This window comes from Octopus sinensis, linkage group LG5 (genome assembly GCF_006345805.1).
Source record: "Octopus sinensis linkage group LG5, ASM634580v1, whole genome shotgun sequence".
In the NCBI taxonomy this organism is placed as follows: Eukaryota; Metazoa; Mollusca; class Cephalopoda; order Octopoda; family Octopodidae; genus Octopus; species Octopus sinensis.
In genome coordinates this window covers 113,073,021-113,092,551 of record NC_043001.1, presented here as the reverse complement: position 1 = coordinate 113,092,551, position 19,531 = coordinate 113,073,021, and the positions used below count along the sequence as shown (strand labels likewise).

Here is a 19,531-nt window from a genome sequence, read left to right as displayed (position 1 = left end):
GCGTAACTGGTACTTATTTAATCGACCCCCGAAAGGATGAAAGGCAAAGTCAACCTCGGCGGAATTTAAACTCAGAACGTAGCAGCAGACGAAATACCTATTTCTTTATTACCCAGGGCTAAACACAGAGGGGGACAAACAAGGACAGACATAGGTATTAAGTCGATTACATCGACCCCAGTGCGTAACTGGTACTTAATTTATCGACCCCGAAAGGATGAAAGGCAAAGTCGACCTCAGCGGAATTTGAACTCACAACGTAACGACAGACGAAATACGGCTACGCATTTCGCCCGGCGTGCTAACATTTCTGCCAGCTCGCCGCCTTCAGACAAAATACCACTAAGTATTTCACCCAGTATGTTAACAAGTCTGCTGGTCAACGCCTACCTAATACTGAAATCAATATGTATTCATAGTTAGGATTATTGAAGATATCATTCTAGGTGTTTATTTAGTCACTGTTTCAGAAAGTGTTAGAACAGTGGAACATAACATTGGTTACAAACTGAGGCGATGCTAGCAACGGAAGAGTAGTGAATGTTGGTGGAAGACTGGTAAAGGCTGAGAATATCCAACAAGCAGACAACTGACCATCATACTTAATGGCAAAGTGAAGAATTCCTTTCTTGCATGACAAAAAAATTGGCAACAACCACAACATAAATACGTTTTTTTCAGTATCAGAAAAATGGAGCTTTTTTTAAAGGAACATAAAACATAATAGCTATTTTTGGTTTATCACTAAAATCTATAACAACAGTGAGATGAGAAAAAGTTTCTACAGAGAATAAAAATGTGAATTTTGGTCTTAGCAATGTTATACATTCAACAGTGTGTGTGTGTGTGTGTGTGATGTTTAGCATGCTTTCCACTAAATGACACAATACATTAATCTATATATTAATACAATTAAGGCGGTGAACTGGCAGAATCGTTAGCACACCGGGCGAAATGCGTAGCCGTATTTCGTCTGCCGTTTCGTTCTGAGTTCAAATTACGCCGAGGTCGACTTTGCCTTTCATCCTCTTGGGGTCGATAAATTAAGTACCAGTTTCGCACTGGGTCGATGTAATCGACTTAATCCCTTTGTCTGCCCTTGTTTGTCCCCTCTATGTTTAGCTCCTTGAGGGCAGTAAAGAAATATATATATTAATACAATACCAATTCCTACCTATCTTTTGCATAATGCTTAAGGGAAGTAACAAGAGGAAGAACTAACAAGAGGAAGAACAAACAAGAGAAAAAAGGAAAAACAGAAAACTAAAGGCTGTTGTTTATTGTTGGTGGTCATGGTAGTAATGGAGGGCAACAATCACTTACACCAAAGTACCTATGTTAAATTATACGGTATTATAGGCGCAGGAGTGGCTGTGTGGTAAGTAGCTTGCTAACCAACCACATGGTTCCGGGTTCAGTCCCACTGCGTGGCATCTTGGGCAAGTGTCTTCTGCTATAGCCTCAGGCCGACCAATGCCTTGTGAGTGGATTTGGTAGATGGAAACTGAAAGAAGCCTGTCGTATATATGTATATATATATTATAAGTGTGTGTGTATATGTTTGTGTGTCTGTGTTTGTCCCCCTAGCATTGCTTGACAACCAATGCTGGTGTGTTTACGTCCCCGTCACTTAGCGGTTCGGCAAAAAGAAACCGATAGAATAAGTACTGGGCTTACAAAGAATAAGTCCCGGGGTCGATTTGCTTGACTAAAGGTGGTGCTCCAGCATGGCCACAGTCAAATGACTGAAACAGGTAAAAGAGAGAGAGAGAGAGAGAGAGAGGGTATTTTTAAATTTCAGTTTACGAAAATAGTTTGCCATTGGCTGCTTACTACATACATAAATCCGCTACCACCACCACTTGCTCTTTATTTTCTGAGTTCAAAGCCGAATGAGATCAACTCAGTCTTTCATCCTTTCAAAGTTGATAAAATAGAGTACCAGTCAAGAACTGGGGTCGATGACACTGACTAACCTTAACCCCACAAAACTGCTGGCCCTGAACCTAAACCAGAAATGATTATTATTATTATTATTTTTAACATAATCTTTATATTCAAGAGAAATGGATAAAGTCAATAGAGTCATAGTGTAGGAGTGGCTGTGTGGTAAGTAGCTTGCTTACCAACCACATGGTTCCGGGTTCAGTCCCACTGCATGGCACCTTGGGCAAGTGTTTTCTACTATAGTCTCGGGCCGACCAAAGCCTAGTGAGTGGATTTGGTAGACGGAATCTGAAAGAAGCCCGTCGTATATATGTATATATATATATATATCTGTGTGTGTGTGTGTGTCCATGGCACTTTGAGCAAGCGTGTTTTTTTATAGCTCCAAACCAGCAAAAGTCATGAGAATAAATTTGGAAGATGGAAACTGAAAGAAGCCCACTAGATGTGTGCATGCATATGTACACACAAGCATATGTATGCATCATGTATCTTCGATACTTGTTCCAGTTATTGGACTGCGACCATGCTGGGTTACCACCTTGAGTAGGCATATGAACGTATGCATATGTGTATCAGGGTGTTTGCTTACACTTCGGGATCTATGAAAGTTGCTTGCTGCAAACAATATTGTTGTTGTCCCTTCTTCAGTCAGCAAATCTCCTGCTGATTTCACACATTCAAGGACATATTAAATATGAAAAAGAGAACCCTTACACGAAAAACAGGTAAGGGTTAGCAACAGGAAGGGTATCTGGTTGTAAAACAATTACCTCAATAATGCATTCATCTTAACTATGCAAGCAATACGAGTATAAAAAATATAAATATAAAAACAAACAAAAAAATGATACTAACACTAATAGTGATACGTGTGTTTGTGTGCATGAATGTATGTATATATATATATATATTATATATATATTATATATAAAATAATCATCTGTGCAAGTATTTATATAGCATGTAAATACATACACAGACACAGAAAAAAAAAAGAGTGGTAGAGAGGAAGGAATCTAAACAGAAAATATGAAGGAAGATCTAGGTGGAGGGAAAATGCCATCCTTAATCGACTACTGATAAAAACATTAATGTATCTGACAGACATGAATATCTCTGGCCTCCTAATAGCGGTAAATTCATCTCTTTTACTTGTTGAGAAAAGTGAATAGATTTAGATGGGAAAGATGGGGAATAAAAATGTAGGCAAAGTGAATAAAAACCATAACAATCTAAGACAATAACTTTGAGAATGGAATACTGTGGTAAAATAAAGACAGACAGATTAGATAGGAAATGATTTGATAACATTTCGTACAGACATAGAGACCCAAGTGTGATGAGATGTGCATGTGTGTGTGAGAGTGTGTGTGTGTGTGTGTGTGTGTGTGGTGTGTGTGTGTGTTCATATACACACTTATACAGCCACATATACAATGGCACATAAACATCTATATTTACGAGTATTTATATGGATGTATGCAGTTATGAATGTATTCATGTATTTAAGTGTAAATGCAGAATGCAATCACATAAAAAAAAACAAAAAAACAAGCAGAAACATTAGGCAAACAAAGTGAAGTATCTTATTAGAAGTGGAATGGCCCCAGAGTACAATGCCATGTAAGAGTCTTAAAGCCTGGTGAAAATGATTTCAGCAAAATGAGAAAAAAAGAAAATAATAATTATGTTCTTGACTGAGTTGAATCTAAAGATTTATTCAAGGAAAATAATAGCTTTTACATTGAAAGCTAATAAGTAACAAGGGAATCTAATAACACTTATTACAAATCTTTAGTTTCATCACATGATGGTTGCAAATGTCATGTGTGTATGTTGATCACTTGGAACAACTGGAGGTTTGTATTAGCTGCTGGCTAAGGCAGCATTTGTAAACAAAATTGGTTACTGATTTCCCCATAGTGATAATGAAATGTACTAACAAATAATAATAATAATAATAGATATCAGGAAACATGATTAAGATCTTACAAAGAATTAAGGCAGAAGAAAGAAACAAAATATTAATAAGGTGCATAATGCATTATTGATTAGAAAATTGCAAATTTCCAATTTTTCAATATAACAAAATGCTTTTAAAGATCTTAGAAACATTTCTTCTTTCAATATTTTCCTTAGTTATGAGCTGTCTAGCTGAGAAACTTATCAAATTTGATAAATTGTTAGCAGAGAGAGTGTTAGAAATGAATTCTCTTCTTAAAATCAAAACCTCTTCCATACTCATAGTATCATGGTATACCGAGATATGAAGATGAGACTAATGAGATTTGAGTAGTGTCCAAGAACATTTTGCAGAACCTGATGGCTTGGAAGGAAGGAAATTATGCCCAGATCAGACTTTGCCTGAATGCCCATAACAGAGTGGATTTCACTAAATACACCTGAGACAGTGTGGCAGTAGTGTTAAACCAAATCAACTAATAAATTTTATTTTGCTGTTAGAGTACCTAGGTAGACTGTCGTTGAAAGTTAAGTGTTTTAGCCATATATAATAGAATCTAACGATATAAAGGCTCTGTTATTGATTCAGAATATAAAGCTTGTTTTAATTTAGTGTTTTTAGTTGCCGAGTCTGGGGGAAAGGGCACCAACACTATAGAGGTTCTCTTACCATTGTTAAGATTAAAGACCCCTCTCAAATTTTGCATTGTCACTGTTTGAGTCAAATACCAATTACTTCAGAGAGTTCTGAGTGCTTTTCATGACACCAACACTGGTGGGGAATACATTGTAGCTTGCAAAGCAGAACAGAGCCACTATGATTGAGGGAACAGTGACAGAAGTAACAGTAACAGAAGGATCAATGACAGAGAGAAAAGTGTTGCTATAAGGGTCTTGTCTTTTTAACTACTTACCAAAAGTTTTTCTTTTCATGAAGTTTACATTAAGGCTCTTCTATTCCAGATTTTGCTACCATTTTCAGAAATTCAACTTTGATTCTACCATACATACTACTACAAGAGTAAAGTCATCAGCAAATAGGAGTTACCAGGGGAAGCAAATTTTAAATTTTCTGTTATGGCTTGGAGGACTAGAATAAATAGGAGGGGGCTGAGAACTTATGTACTCCTACCAGCACCCTAAATTTATCACCAAACCCATTGCTAATTCTCTCACCTTGCTGACTGCCCCTTGTACAGTCCTCACATTATATCTTTTAAATCTTGTCTGCTGCCTTAAAAACATCCAACAAAGAACTGCCATGGTTCTTGGTCTCAAGCATTTGTCTTAATAAGAAAGGCTGAAGACGCTTGGCCATTATTCTCTCGAAAAACGCCGCCGCCGTGGTGATCTCATTCTCGCTCACAACATCATAAGCGGAAAGTGTAACCTCTCGAAAGAGCTGTTCTTCACTCCTGCTCCAGAGCGTGGGCTGCGGGGTCACTCCGAAAAGCTCTATCTACGATGATTTCATCTCAATCGAAGGAGAGGGGGCTTTCTCCGTCTGGGCTGTGGATCTGTGGAATAAGCTGCCGGACGAGATAGTGAAGATGCCGACTACCGCTCGGTTCAAAGTCTCATATATATGTATGTATGTATGTATATATATGGCAGGCTTCTGGTTTTTGTTCACCAAATACACTCACAAGGCTTTGTTCCCAAGGCTTTAGTAGAAGAAGATACTTGCCCAAAGTGCCATGCAGTGGGACTGAACCAAGAACCATGTGCTTAGAAAGCAAACTTCTTACCACACAGCCACTCCATATTATGTATGTTATATATATATATAATATATATATATATATATATATATATATATATATCATAAATTTTTTTAAAAAATCACCTTTTATCAATTCAAAATGAACAATTAAATTATACCATCTAGAAAATTACATATAATAGAAATATTAAAGTTAAAATAACAATAAAATACCTATGATTAAGTAAATATTATATGTAATTTTCTAGATGGTGTAATTTAATTGTTCATTTTGAATTGATAAAAGGTGTTTTTTTCTAATTTATATATATATATATGTTATATTGTGTGAAATTTGATTTAGTATTTCTAAATTGAATTTTTTCCCTGTAAGTTAGGATTAATATTCCCTCAAATAATAATAATAATAATAATATAATAATAATTTTATCATTATTATTATTATTATTATTATTATTATTATTATTATTATATATATATATATATAAAACACACACACACAGGTGAACATACACACATAGAAAGTGATATTAGGAAATATTTTGCAAGACTAAGCGACATGAGTACCATAAAGTCTTCCTTGGATGGGATATGGAAGCACTCCGTCGGTTACGACGACGAGGGTTCCAGTTGATCCGATCAACGGAACAGCCTGCTCATGAAATTAACGTGTAAGTGGCTGAGCACTCCACAGACACGTGTACCCTTAACGTAGTTCTCGGGGATATTCAGCGTGACACAGAGAGTGATAAGGCGGGCCCTTTGAAATACAGGTACAACAGAAACAGGAAGTAAGAGTGAGAGAAAGTTGTGGTGAAAGAGTACAGCAGGGATCACCACCATCCCTGCCGGAGTCTCGTGGATCTTTTAGGTGTTTTCGCTCAATAAAAACTCACAACGCCCGGTCTGGGAATCGAAACCGCGATCCTATGAACGCGAGTCCGCTGCCCTAACCACTGGGCCATTGCGCCTCCACTCTTCCTTCAATACCTATTTCTATTTCTTTATTACCCACAAGGGGCTAAACATAGAGGGGACAAACAAGGACAGACATAGGTATTAAGTCGATTACATTGACCCCAGTGCGTAACTGGTACTTTTTTATCGACCCCGAAAGGATGAAAGGCAAAGTCGACCTCGGCGGAATTTGAACTCACAACATAACAGCAGACGAAATACCGCAAAGCATTTTGCCCGGCGTGCTAACGATTCTGCCAGCTCGCCGCCTTTCAATACCATTAGCACCGTTCTATATTTCTCACATCACACTGCAGTAAGGAGTACGATATGGAGAAAGGCCGAAAGACAACTCATCACGCGTTTGGTATTGGTTCAGTTTTAAGCCTATGCAACTGAAGAACAAGCTCACAGATAAGAGGACAGCAATTTCATTTAGCCAGACACTCAATATATTTATCAACATACTGTAAATAATTATTTATACTTATGTGTCTGTCTATTAATCTCTATGTTACTTCGTCTGCTTCTTACGTTGTGCTTCTTGTTGATCTTAGTCTTTTTTTTTTCAATTTAATTTTCTTTTCTTGCACAACAATCATCATAAACAAATAACTTCTTTTTTTTTTCTTTTACTTCTAATTTACTTGTTTTGTTCTCCTTCCTGTTTGCTCTTAGGCATATCATGTACTGGACATTTATATTGAATATAGCAGCAGCAGCAGTAGTAGTAGTAGAGACAGTAAAAATACTGATGGTGATGTACAGTGGTAATGGTGGTGGTGGTGGTGACAATAGTAAGTGGTCTTCATATTGGTTGAAGTTGAATTAGAAATAGAGGATGTGGTGGATGGTATGAGGATGTAAGCAAAATTACTGGTAACAATATTGAATATATGTGTGATGGTAACGGTACCTGTCATAATGGTGGTAGTGCTTAGTAGTAGCAGTCAGCGGTAGTTTTATTGATTATTATTATTATTATTATTATTATTATTATTATTATTATTATTATTGTTATTATTATTATTATAATTTAAATTTTAGTTTAATACTGCTTGCTTCTCTGATAATATTTAATTTGTTTTATTTCTGTTTAAATTTACTGTAATCTTTGTTCCATTTTTTATTTTTTCCCCCCTGTTTTTGAAATTCATTGAGTGCAAAATCTCAGAAAGCTCTGTAGGTTTCCAACAACAAAAACAACAACAGTGTTGGTGTCACTGCTGCTGCTGGTGGCAGTGGTGGTAGCAGTGGGGGTACCAGCAACAATGACAAAAACCCACAACTACTACCACAACCATGACAACCAACTACAGTAAAACTACTGTGACAACTGCAACACACACACTAAAGAAAAATAGCTCTAAACAAAACAAAAACAAAAACAAAACAAAAAAAGGGTTTATATAAATAATAATTGCACTACCACCCAATCCATTAACATCTCTATCTTTTCCCCTCTTCAACATCTGCCCCCATCTTCACTCCTCCCCACACACACACACCTGTATCCTTCCATTTTTCAGCATCTATTTTGCTTACTCTCAAACCTCATGACCTACCCCCTCCCCACCACCACCATCACCACCATTTGCCCCTGCTAATTCTTGCATCAATTAAGACAGTCTTATGTTTATTAGTCAGAACTGGAGTGTTTATTTATATAGGCTTCATCATTGGATGTTCTTCATAATTCCAAAACTAAAACATAGTTCAGGTGTGTGGTGTGGTGGGGTTGAGGCTGATGTAGATGGTTACAGGTAGAATGCGATGGGAGGGAAGGAGAAAGAGTTATTGATAAAGTTACGGTGATGCTGAGGGGACTGTGTATTAAAGTGACTAGCAGTGGTGGTGGTGGTGGTGGTGGTGGCAGTGGTGGTTATAGTTGTAATAATTGGAGACAGAATCCTAGTAGCTAAGCTATAGTGGAGGGTGTAGTATATATTCCGTGTGGTGCTTTTTAGTTTTTATTTTTTGTTTTTTGATGTTGTTTTTTTTTTTGCAAAGAGACAGATGGAAATATTGAAACAGATATAAAATAAAGAGACGGTTGAAGATTATTATTACTGGGAATAAAGGAAAAAAAGAGCATACTATAATAGAGACAGTATCACACCCACCTTCTTTCCTTACTATCTCACTTTTTCATTTTCTTTTCTCACTATTAACCAAGAGAAAATATAAACAACCATACATGGATGCACACACACACACACACACGCACAGACAATAACTACAATGGCAAAACAGGCATAGAGAACACATGACATAAACTGCAACTTGTGTTTATCTTCATTTCCTATATATGTATATGTGTATATGTATATATATGTATATGTATATGTATATATATGTATATGTATATGTATATATATGTATATGTATATATGTATATGTATATATATGTATATGTATATATGTATATATGTATATGTATATGTATATATGTATATGTATACATATGTATATGTATATATATGTATATGTATATATGTATATGTATATATATGTATATATGTATATGTATATATGTATATGTATATGTATATATGTATATGTATATATGTATATGTATATGTATATATATATGTATATATATATGTATATGTATATATATGTATATGTATATATATATATGTATATGTATATATGTATATGTATATATGTATATGTATATGTATATATTATCATCATCATCATCATCATCGTCGTTAACGTCCGTTCTCCATGCTAGCATGGGTTGACGGTTCGACCGGGTGTCTGGAAGCCAGAAGGCTGCACCAGGCTCCAGTCTAATTTGGCAATGTTTCTACAGCCAATATATATGTATATATATATATGTATATGTATATATATGTATATGTATATGTATATATATATATATATATATATATATATATGTATGTATGTATATATATATATATATATCAGCAGCTTTATAAAGTCACTTTTCTATGCTTGCATGAGTCAGATTAATTTTGCTGTAGTAGATTTTCAAGAGGGGGATCTTGTTGCTAGTCCTCAATTGTTTCCAAGCAAAGTAATAACATTTTCCCATAGTCAGTTCTTTAAATACAAACAGCACAATGAATGGCTGGACATGTTTTCATGGAAGATTGAAAATATCTGACACAGCTTGTATGACAGTGATGTTTGTTTAGAATTAGAGTGTGACATCAAAACTTACTGACCTACAGCTTACATGATAATAACATAAATGAGCTTACTATACACTGTGCTGAGGCACACTGCAACAAGTCAGAAGAGGGGGAAAGTGGGAGCAGAAAGTAGCAATAAATCAAGTAAAGAAAAATAGTAATGACAGTCAAAAGAGCATACATAGTACATCATCATCATCATCATCGTTTAACGTCCGCTTTCCATGCTAGCATGGGTTGGACGGTGCAACTGGGGTCTGGGGAGCCCGAAGGCTGCACCAGGCCAGTCAGATCTGGCAGTGTTTCTACAGCTGGATGCCCTTCCTAACGCCAACCACTCCGAGAGTGTAGTGGGTGATTTTATGTGCCACCGACACAGGTGCCAGACGAGGCTGGCGAAAGGCCACGCTTGGATGGTGTTTTTTATGTGCCACTGACACAGGTGCCAGACGAGGCTGGCGAACGGCCACGCTCGGATGGTGTTTTTTATGTGCCACCGACACAAGTGCCAGACGAGGCTGGCAGACGGCAGTACACAGGATAAAAAACAAAATGACAGTCATACAAACAGAAAAAGGGTCATTAACCCTTTTGTTACCATATTTCTGTTAAGATCCTCTGTGTTTCTTATAATTAATTTTGAATATAACAAAGAATTTAGTAAAATAACTCAGTTATCATTAAACTAGTGTTAAGAACATAAATTGTGACTTAAGTTTGGTGGAAGATTTTAATTCATAACTTTTGAAAACAAGTCATTTGTACTACAGAGCCAGAGGCAGTTTCAGCCAGGCTGGTATCAAAAGGGTTAAGAGGGAAGTGTACTGTACATAGTAGTGTTGACAAATTCCAGGAACATGGAATGGAGTTTCCCTTCTTTTTTGACGGATGCAGTGTCCTGACAGCTAACAACTGACACAGGTAGTGTATTTCATGCTTCAACAATTCTGAGCATGAAAAATGTTCTCAAAAGTCATGGGTGCTAGGTTTTTTGTTTTTTTTTTATCAATTTTATAAGCATGTTCATTGATGGTAAAGATGCTGAATTCAGAAAGGTGGCCAAAGTTGTTGGAAAGCTAGAGGATAATCTCATGGACTATTGCCAAGTCAGTTGCATGATGTCGAAACTTTAGAGTGTGAAAGCCAAAGAAGCAAGATATTTAGAACATGGTAAGTAAATGACAGCGGATATTCGTCTGGTTTCATGTCTCTGGACAGCTTCCAGTAGATCGATATACTGGACAAGACAGGTGTTCCAGACTGGAAATGTTAACTTTAAGTGTGGACATACCATACATAGCTTTCATTAAATAACTTTAAACAGACAGCCATTGACTGGCTAACAAAGGTCTTACTGAGTGATGCTAACAGAACTTCGATCCTTTTGACAATTTCAGATATGTATCATCCAACACAGACCATTAACAATGGTGCTGAGGTTGTGTTTACCAAGAGACTTCTTAAGATTGGTATTGTTGAGGGAGTAGGTAAATTCCAGGTTTTCCTTTCCAGATTGTATAGTGGTGCACTTGTCTAAAGCCAGCTTGCGTAGTCATTCAGCAATCCATTGCTGCATTGAGTTTAGGTAAAATTGCATGCACAATCTGACAAGTGAGTCCAGCCCACTTATGCATGCCTTTCCTCCCTTGGACACACAAAGACCTGTTGAAGCAAGCGAAGTCGATATCGAACCTCATCCGACGACAGGCACCTATGCCTACCCCCTTTTGCTTGTAAAGACCTGTTGGGGCAAGTGAAATCGGAATCGAAATTGAACCAATCCTATGACTGGCACCCGGCAGATGTCAGGACCCCTGGACTGGAGATACGTAAAAAGCACTATCCGAATCATGGCCGATGCCAGCGCCGCCTCGACCGGCTTCCGTGCAGGTGGCATGTAAAATTCACCAATTCGACCGTGGCCGATGCCAGCCTCGCCTGGTACCAGTGCAGGTGGCATGTAAAAAGCACCCACTACACTCACGGAGTGGTTGGCGTTAGGAAGGGCATCCAGCCGTAGAAACAATGCCAGATCAGACTGGGCCTGATGAAGCCTTCCAGCTTCACAGACCCCAGTTGAACCGTCCAACCCATGCTAGCATGGAAAACGGATGCTAAATGATGATGATGATGATGATGATGAGAACCATGTTTCAAGTTGGTATCTATTTCATTAATATATGCAACAAGCAATAGAGGACCAAAAACAGGACTGACATTATTTACATAGAGTACAGAATGTTGTCCTAGTACCATAACTTCCTGTTTTTGACCAAGAATGAAGTACTTCCACCAGTTATAAAGATTAGCTCTCATGCCCATTGCAGAGCAACTTGCCATGAACCATTTATGGGGGCAAAGAATAAAGGTGTATATATATAAAAGAATAAAGGTGTATATATATATATATACATATATCATGTTGGTGTCTTTTAGACACCCTCATTTTTAATTATATATACATATATATATATATACTCTTTTACTTGTTTCTGCCATTTGACTGCGGCCATGTATATGTATATGTATACTCGAACTTGGGACTTATTCTTTTGTAAGCCCAGTACTTATTCTTTCGGTCTCTTTTGCCGAACCACAAAGAAACGGGGACATAAACACACCAGCATCGGTTGTCAAGCAATGCTAGGGGGACAAACACAGACACACAAACACACACACACACACACACACACACACACACACACACACATATATATATATATATGGCAGAGATAGATAGCATCCACTCATAAGTGTCACTATCTGTGATTTGAGTTATGCCTTCAATAAATTTGACGAGTTGGCTACAGCAGCAGAAGTTAGGGACAGATATAAACTTAGAGGGTTAAATAAGATTATGAGACTTCCTTTAGTTCCATAGTGTGTCTCTGACTTGGCTAATACAGCTAGTGAGCCAGACTCAACTGAGTGGACAGTAATTGACAGCTGATGTTCATCATTCTTTTTGAACGGAGTATTATGGCAGTGCCACTTGACTGGCTTCCATACTGGTGGCACAATGCCACTGCTGCCTTGACTGGCTTCTGTGCCAGTGGCATGTAAAAAGCACCACCCAATCATGGTCGATGCCAGCTCCTCTGGCCCCTTGTGACGGTGGCATGTAAAAAGCACCCACTTCACTCTTGGAGTGGTTGGCGTTAGGAAAGGCATCCAGCTGTAAAAGCACTGTCAGATCAGATTAGGGCCTGGTGCAGCCTCCTGGCTTCCCAGACCCCAGTTGAACCATCCAACCCATGCCAGCATGGAAAACGGACGTTAAATGATGATGATGATGATGATGATGATGATGATGATGAAATAATGCTGGTAATTCTCCACTGTACTGGGTTAACACAAAACCTACAGTACATCATTCATATTTCTGTCCATCTAGTGAACGATATGACTCGCTCTCTCACACTCCCCAAACCATTATAGCATGTACAGTGTTCCACTGAGGAGATCTAACAGGACCAAAATATATCTAGAGTTTCCTCTTATACTCAGCAAAATGATTAAAAATAATATTCATTAATTTAATGTTTGTCTTTGCAAATATTTATGACAACTGATGACTTCCTTAACCTATACTCTTTACTCTTTTACTTGTTTCAGTCATTTGACTGCGGCCATGCTGGAGCACCGGCTTCAGTCGAGCAAATCGACACTGGGACTTATTCTTTGTAAGCCCAGTACTTATTCTATCGGTCTCTTTTGCCGAACCGCTAGGTGACGGGGACGTAAACACACCAGCATCGGTTGTCAAGCAATGCTAGGGGGACAAACACAGACACGCAAACACACACACACATACATACATATATATACATATATACGACAGGCTTCTTTCAGTTTCTGTCTACCAAATCCACTCACAAGGCATTGGTCGGCCCGGGGCTATAGCAGAAGACACTTGCCCAAGATGCCACGCAGTGGGACTGAACCCGGAACCATGTTGTTGATAAGCAAGCTACTTACCACACAGCCACTCCTGCGCCTATTACTATTTCTAATTAAATATGCAATGATCTGACTACATTATCACTGACTTAGTTATAAGGACATAGAGTTAATCTTATTCTGATTCTCTGTTGTTGCTATGACGTAGACACCCCTCACCAGCTGTTTTTGAATCCAGATTTTCCCCTTATTCTATCACAGCAATGGCCCAGTGGTTAGGGCAGCGGACTCACGGTCGTAGGATCGCGGTTTCCATTCCCAGACTGGGCGTTGTGAGTGTTTATTGAGCGAAAACACCTAAAGCTCCACGAGGCTCCAGCAGGGGATGGTGGTGATCCCTGCTGTACTCTTTCACCACAACTTTCTCTCACTCTTACTTCCTGTTTCTGTTGTACCTGTATTTCAAGGGGCCGGCCTTGTCACTCTCTGTGTCATGCTGAATATCCCTGACAACTACATTAAGGGTGCACGTGTCTGTGGAGTGCTCAGCCACTTACACGTTAATTTCACGAGCAGGCTGTTCCGTTGATTGCATCAACCAGAACCCTCGCCGTCGTAACCGACGGAGTGCTTCCACAAACTAAGTATGCTGGAAATTGGTTAGCTTTCCAACCATAGCCATTTATCCTTATCATCCAGAGGTGAGGTTCAGAGCAAGATCCTCCTCAACCAAGTGTGACCTTCCGTACAGTGTTTACATGAAGAGAAGAGACACACATCTTGCTCCAGTAATTTGTGCAAAAGTTATAAAACCTCTCCAAAGGAGTGGCTGTGTGGTAAGTAGCTTGTTTACCAACCACATGGTTCCAGGTTCAGTCCCGCTGCATGGCACCTTGGGCAAGTGTCTTCTACTATAGCCTCGGGCCGACCAAAGCCTTGTGAGTGGATTTGGTAGACGGAAACTGAAAGAAGCCCGTCGTATATATGTACATATATGTATGTGTGTGTTTGTCCCCCTAGCATTGCTTGACAAATGATGCTGGTGTGTTTATGTCCCCGTTACTTAGCGGTTCGGCAAAAGAGACTGATAGAATAAGTACTGGGCTTACAAAAGAATAAGTCCTGGGGTCGAGTTACTCAATTAAAGGTGGTGCTCCAGCATGGCTGCAGTCAAATGACTGAAACATGTAAAAGAGAGAGAGAGAGAGAGAGAGTAAAGATGTTTGAACAAATGTAGAGAAAAAAAGAAGCAGTGAATGGTTCATAAACAGACAGTTGACTCTTGATAGAATACAAAAGGAGGAACCCAGTAACCAGTAAGTGGGGAGTTTTATCAAAGTATAAATAAATAAATGATAAAATTATAAAACATAAACAAAGATCCTCTCTCCCACCTCTTCCCAACCTTCCTCCTCTTCCCAACCTCTGCCTCCTCCTCCGCCTCATCTGCCTATCTTCACTTCCTTGCTTCTCTTATCTGAAAAAAAGATCTTCAGACATTGTCAAAGCTATATATATAAGCTTGTAACAAAGGGTTCACAACAAGTTATGAGGTAGTGCCTGTAGTGACAGTGGGAGTGGGAGTGGTGGTGGTGGTGGTGGTGGCGGCAGTGGTGGTGGTGGCAGTGGTGGTGGTGGTGGCAGTGGTGGTGGTGGTGGTAGTGGTGGTGGCAGTGGTGGTGGTGGTGGTGGTGGTGGTGGTGGTGGTAGCTACTACTATCACCACAAGTCCTAGCAGTCACAATAATGATTGATTGAAGTAGAGCCACCAGCAGTAGTAACAGATGTTCAACTTTTGACCAGATTCTGTGATATCTTTGCAGATTGACAGGAAGATTATCATATGCACAGGGTTTATTTTCCTTTTTATACATTTTGTAGTTTTGGCATTTTTAAAACTTTCTTCTCTTTTTTTAAATATTCTATTGGCAAAATGATTTGAACCCAAACAAAAAGTTTCTCCTGTATGTGATATGAAAGTGAGATAAGTTCTCTGTAAGTCTGGGTTTTGGTTCTTCCAGTTGTAGCCTTTTCTTGACATGAATGTTCTACAATCTCATATTTGTCTTCTGTTCTATAAATCAAAGACCTGATGACATGAACATTCACATATACCATCTCATATTCCACCCTTTCTCCTTGCCTTTTAAACACCCTGTGGTGAGGGCAGTGAGCTAACCAAGAATCAATGCAATGTGTGTTGTAAGGAAATAAACATACACAGCGGAGTTTTCTTGGTTGCTGTATGGGTCCAACATAACACAAAGACGATGATGAAATATAGTCTTTCAACCTGTCCAACCCATGCCAGCATGGAAAAGAACAAATGTATGAAGATGATGGAAAGTATAATATTGAATACAACAAATATATTGTTTACTTAGCCCTTGGCTGTCGATCAAAAGCATTCCAGCCATAAACACACAACTTTTGTATATTAGAAACATTATTCAATGCGTTCTTTCTTTCCCGAGTGTGAATTCAGTGAATTTGACTGTTATTTCTGATAGGTTGAGCAATCATGGAGATACTTTTGTACTGTACAGTTTAGTGATAAACAACCAGAAATATGACTTCTATGATTACAGAATTTCTTAAGTAGATTACAAAATAAGCACAAGTAATATAAAAACTATAGTCATAGAAAATCATCATCATCATCATCATCATTGTTTAACGTCCGCTGTCCATGCTAGCATGGGTTCGACGATTTTGACTGAGGGCTGGCAAACCAGATGGCTGCACCAGGCTCCAATCTTGATCTGGCAGAGTTTCTACAGCTGGATGCCCTATACAAAATAATTAATCCGAAAGGAGGTACACTAGGGTGTCTGAAATAAATAACTGGTCTACTTTGTATCACTGATATATGTAGGGTGATTATCAAATTTATCATAGCCAGCCTAACAATATAGTAAACTATAAGACACGAGTTGAGTGAAAAAGCTTGCCTAAGAATTTGAAAATTTTAATCATCCATTCTTCCAAATCACAAAGAACACAATACAAGTAAATGGAGAGTGATACCAATCAAAAAAAAAAAAAAGCAAAATTCCCCACAACATGTCTAAATTTACAAAACTTACTTATTTATGTGGTTATTCAAAGCCATCTATGGTTGCTATTGGTTTTCATTGAGCCTTAAGTCAGCCCTGACAGAGCAGAACTATGCCCAAACATATTCCAGCCATGACTATCTCGTCTTGTGCGTGTGTGTGTGCACGTGTAAGCATAGCTACTTATCTAGATGGATGGGTGGATGTGTTTTACATTTACTTATATAGATGTTTCTCTTTTTACTTGTTTCGGTTATTAGACTGCATCCATGCTGGGACACCACCCTGAAGAATTTTAGTTAGTCAAATTGACACCAGTACTTATTCTATCATTCTCTTTTGTGAACTGCTAAGTTATGGAGACATAAAACACACCAACACTTGTCGTTAAGTAGTAAAGGGAGGACAAGCATACACACAATGGATTTCGGATCCATGGAATAAGCTGCCGGACGAGATAGTGAAGATGCCAACGACCGCTCGGTTCAAAGTCTCCCTTGACCACAAGTGGCCTGAACTCTTGACATGAACACCACCCTGTACATAACTCCATGCCCCCCTACATGGCCTTGCTTTTTGCTTTTTGAGCCAAAAAATTAACTAACTAACTAACTTTCAGTTTTCATCTACCAAATCTACTCACAACATTTTGGTTGACCTGAAACTATTGTCCAGGTACCACACAGTGGGAACTAGTAGTTGTCTTATTAACTCTGGAAGCATTCCATGCTTTTTGGAATTGACACCCTCTACTTCTAAGAGCCGCCAACATTCTGACACAGTGGAACAGCAAGCATGAGAGAGAAAGCTTTGGAGTTATACTCACTTTCAGCTGAGTAGACTGGAGTAATACAACACAAATTGCCTTGCTCAAACAATGCGCTGCCCACATATGCATAAACATTATTTTGTGTGCATGTCTTTTAATCCTTCAGCATTCAGATCGCTCCATCATAATACAATGCTCATTTATTCATCATTGTTTTGAATTAATTAAGCATTATCTCATAGCTTCAAGATTTTGATGAGTTGATTGGTTAACCCTTTAGCATTTAGATTACTCTGTCAAATGTCATCGCCGCCGCCGCCACCACTACCACCACCACCACCACCACACCACCACCACCATCACCATCACCATCATCATTATTATTATTATTATTATTATTATTATTATTATTATTATTACCGTCATCATTGTCTTTTAGTGTGCTTTCCATGCTGGAATGGATTAGACATTATGACCGGAACTGATAAGCCGGAGAGCTACACCAAGTTCCAGCCTGATTTGGCATGGTTTCTACGGCTAGATGCTCTTCCTAATGCCAACCACTCCAAGTGTGTAATGGGTGCTTTTCACGTTTCACTGGCACAGCACGGGGGCTTTTATGCACCGTGACTATAGGTGCCAGTCACGTGACACTGGCATCATGCTTATTTATCCACATTGCTTTGAATTAATCATGTATTATCTTGTAGGTTTGAAATTTCAATGATGTAATTACTCTTTTACTTGTTTCAGTCATTTGACTGTGGCCATGCTGGAGCACCGCTTTTAGTCAAACAAGTTGATCCCAGGACACATTCTTTGTAAGCTTAGTACTTATTCTATCAGTCTCTTTTGCTAAATTGCTAAGTTACAGGGACATAAACGCAACAGCATTGGTTGTCAAGTGATGTTGGGGGACACACACACACACACACACATGTATGTATGTATGTATATGTATGTATATGTATGTATATGTATGTATATATATATATATATATATATATATATATATATATGACAGGTTCCTTTCAGTTTCCATCTACCAAATCCACTCACAAGGCTTTGGTCAACCCAAGGCTATAGTAGAAGACACTTGCCCAACGGGGCCACATAGTGGGACTGAACCCGAAACAATGTGGTTGGTAAGCAAGCTACTTACCACACAGCCACAGCTGAGCCTGATTGTTTATTTTTTTTTTAGAATGACATTTCAGGGTAGGTGTTAAAGGCCAGATCTGGCCAGTTTGAACATAAAACAGGAGAATATTTTGGCCGGATATGGCTGGTTGAAACATTAAAGGATTAAATTTTGAAATGATATTGTAGCGTAGGTGAGAGAGACTAGATCTGGCCAGCTTGAACATGAAACATTTAGAACATTTGAGCCAGATATGGCCCGTTTAAATGCCATATCTGTAAAAAACTGAATCCATTCTTAAAAGAAAGGGAAAACAAAGAAACTAAACAACTGCAGAGAATAGCCCGAAACAGTTTGTTGAAGGTTTCATTGCTCGCAATGAAATGTGCCACAATGTGAATGTTGGATATTGATTTCCTTTAGACCCCTTATCTCAGTCAGATGGGGTGTTTATGAAACTGATTTTGGTTTTAATTTTTATTATTATTTATTTTATCATGATAGAGTGATATTTCCTGTCTGTCAATCTGTCAGTTTTTTTTTTATAATCTAAGGTTCCCTATATCATGTTAGTGGGGAGGAAAAATAAGGGACTTAAGATAGAAGTGTGGATAAGGATATGATATAAAAATCTGTTTGACAGCCAATGATACATTTTCAGGTTTCTCTCTCTTGTTAAATGTAAATGTGTATACACAGAGTTATTAACGAAAAGTTGATGCCACTGCCACTACCACCACCACCACTATCACTTTGGCCAACATGATTTATCTATCACATTGAAACGAATTTGATGGGTGTGCAATACAATATCTCTATACATGTCTTGATCCTGTCATTTCAACCACAAGACCTCTAGCATTTTCCAAATTTTACCTAAAAAGCACTTTTTCACCAAGACATATTTGGTTT

At 38.3% G+C, this 19,531-nt stretch overlaps 1 protein-coding gene and 1 long non-coding RNA gene across 7 annotated transcripts in view; one reads left to right on the top strand and one right to left on the bottom strand.

Annotated features, from left to right (window-relative positions):
- The window catches only part of LOC115212087 (E3 ubiquitin-protein ligase PDZRN3), a 396,881-nt gene that overhangs the window by 37,954 nt on the left and 339,396 nt on the right, over nt 1–19,531 (bottom strand). The window lies entirely within an intron of this gene.
- Nucleotides 9,288–18,055, top strand: LOC118763407. The gene is made up of 3 exons (XR_004999160.1): nt 9,288–9,302; nt 10,045–10,052; nt 17,918–18,055. It is a non-coding gene; the product is annotated as an uncharacterized LOC118763407 (long non-coding RNA).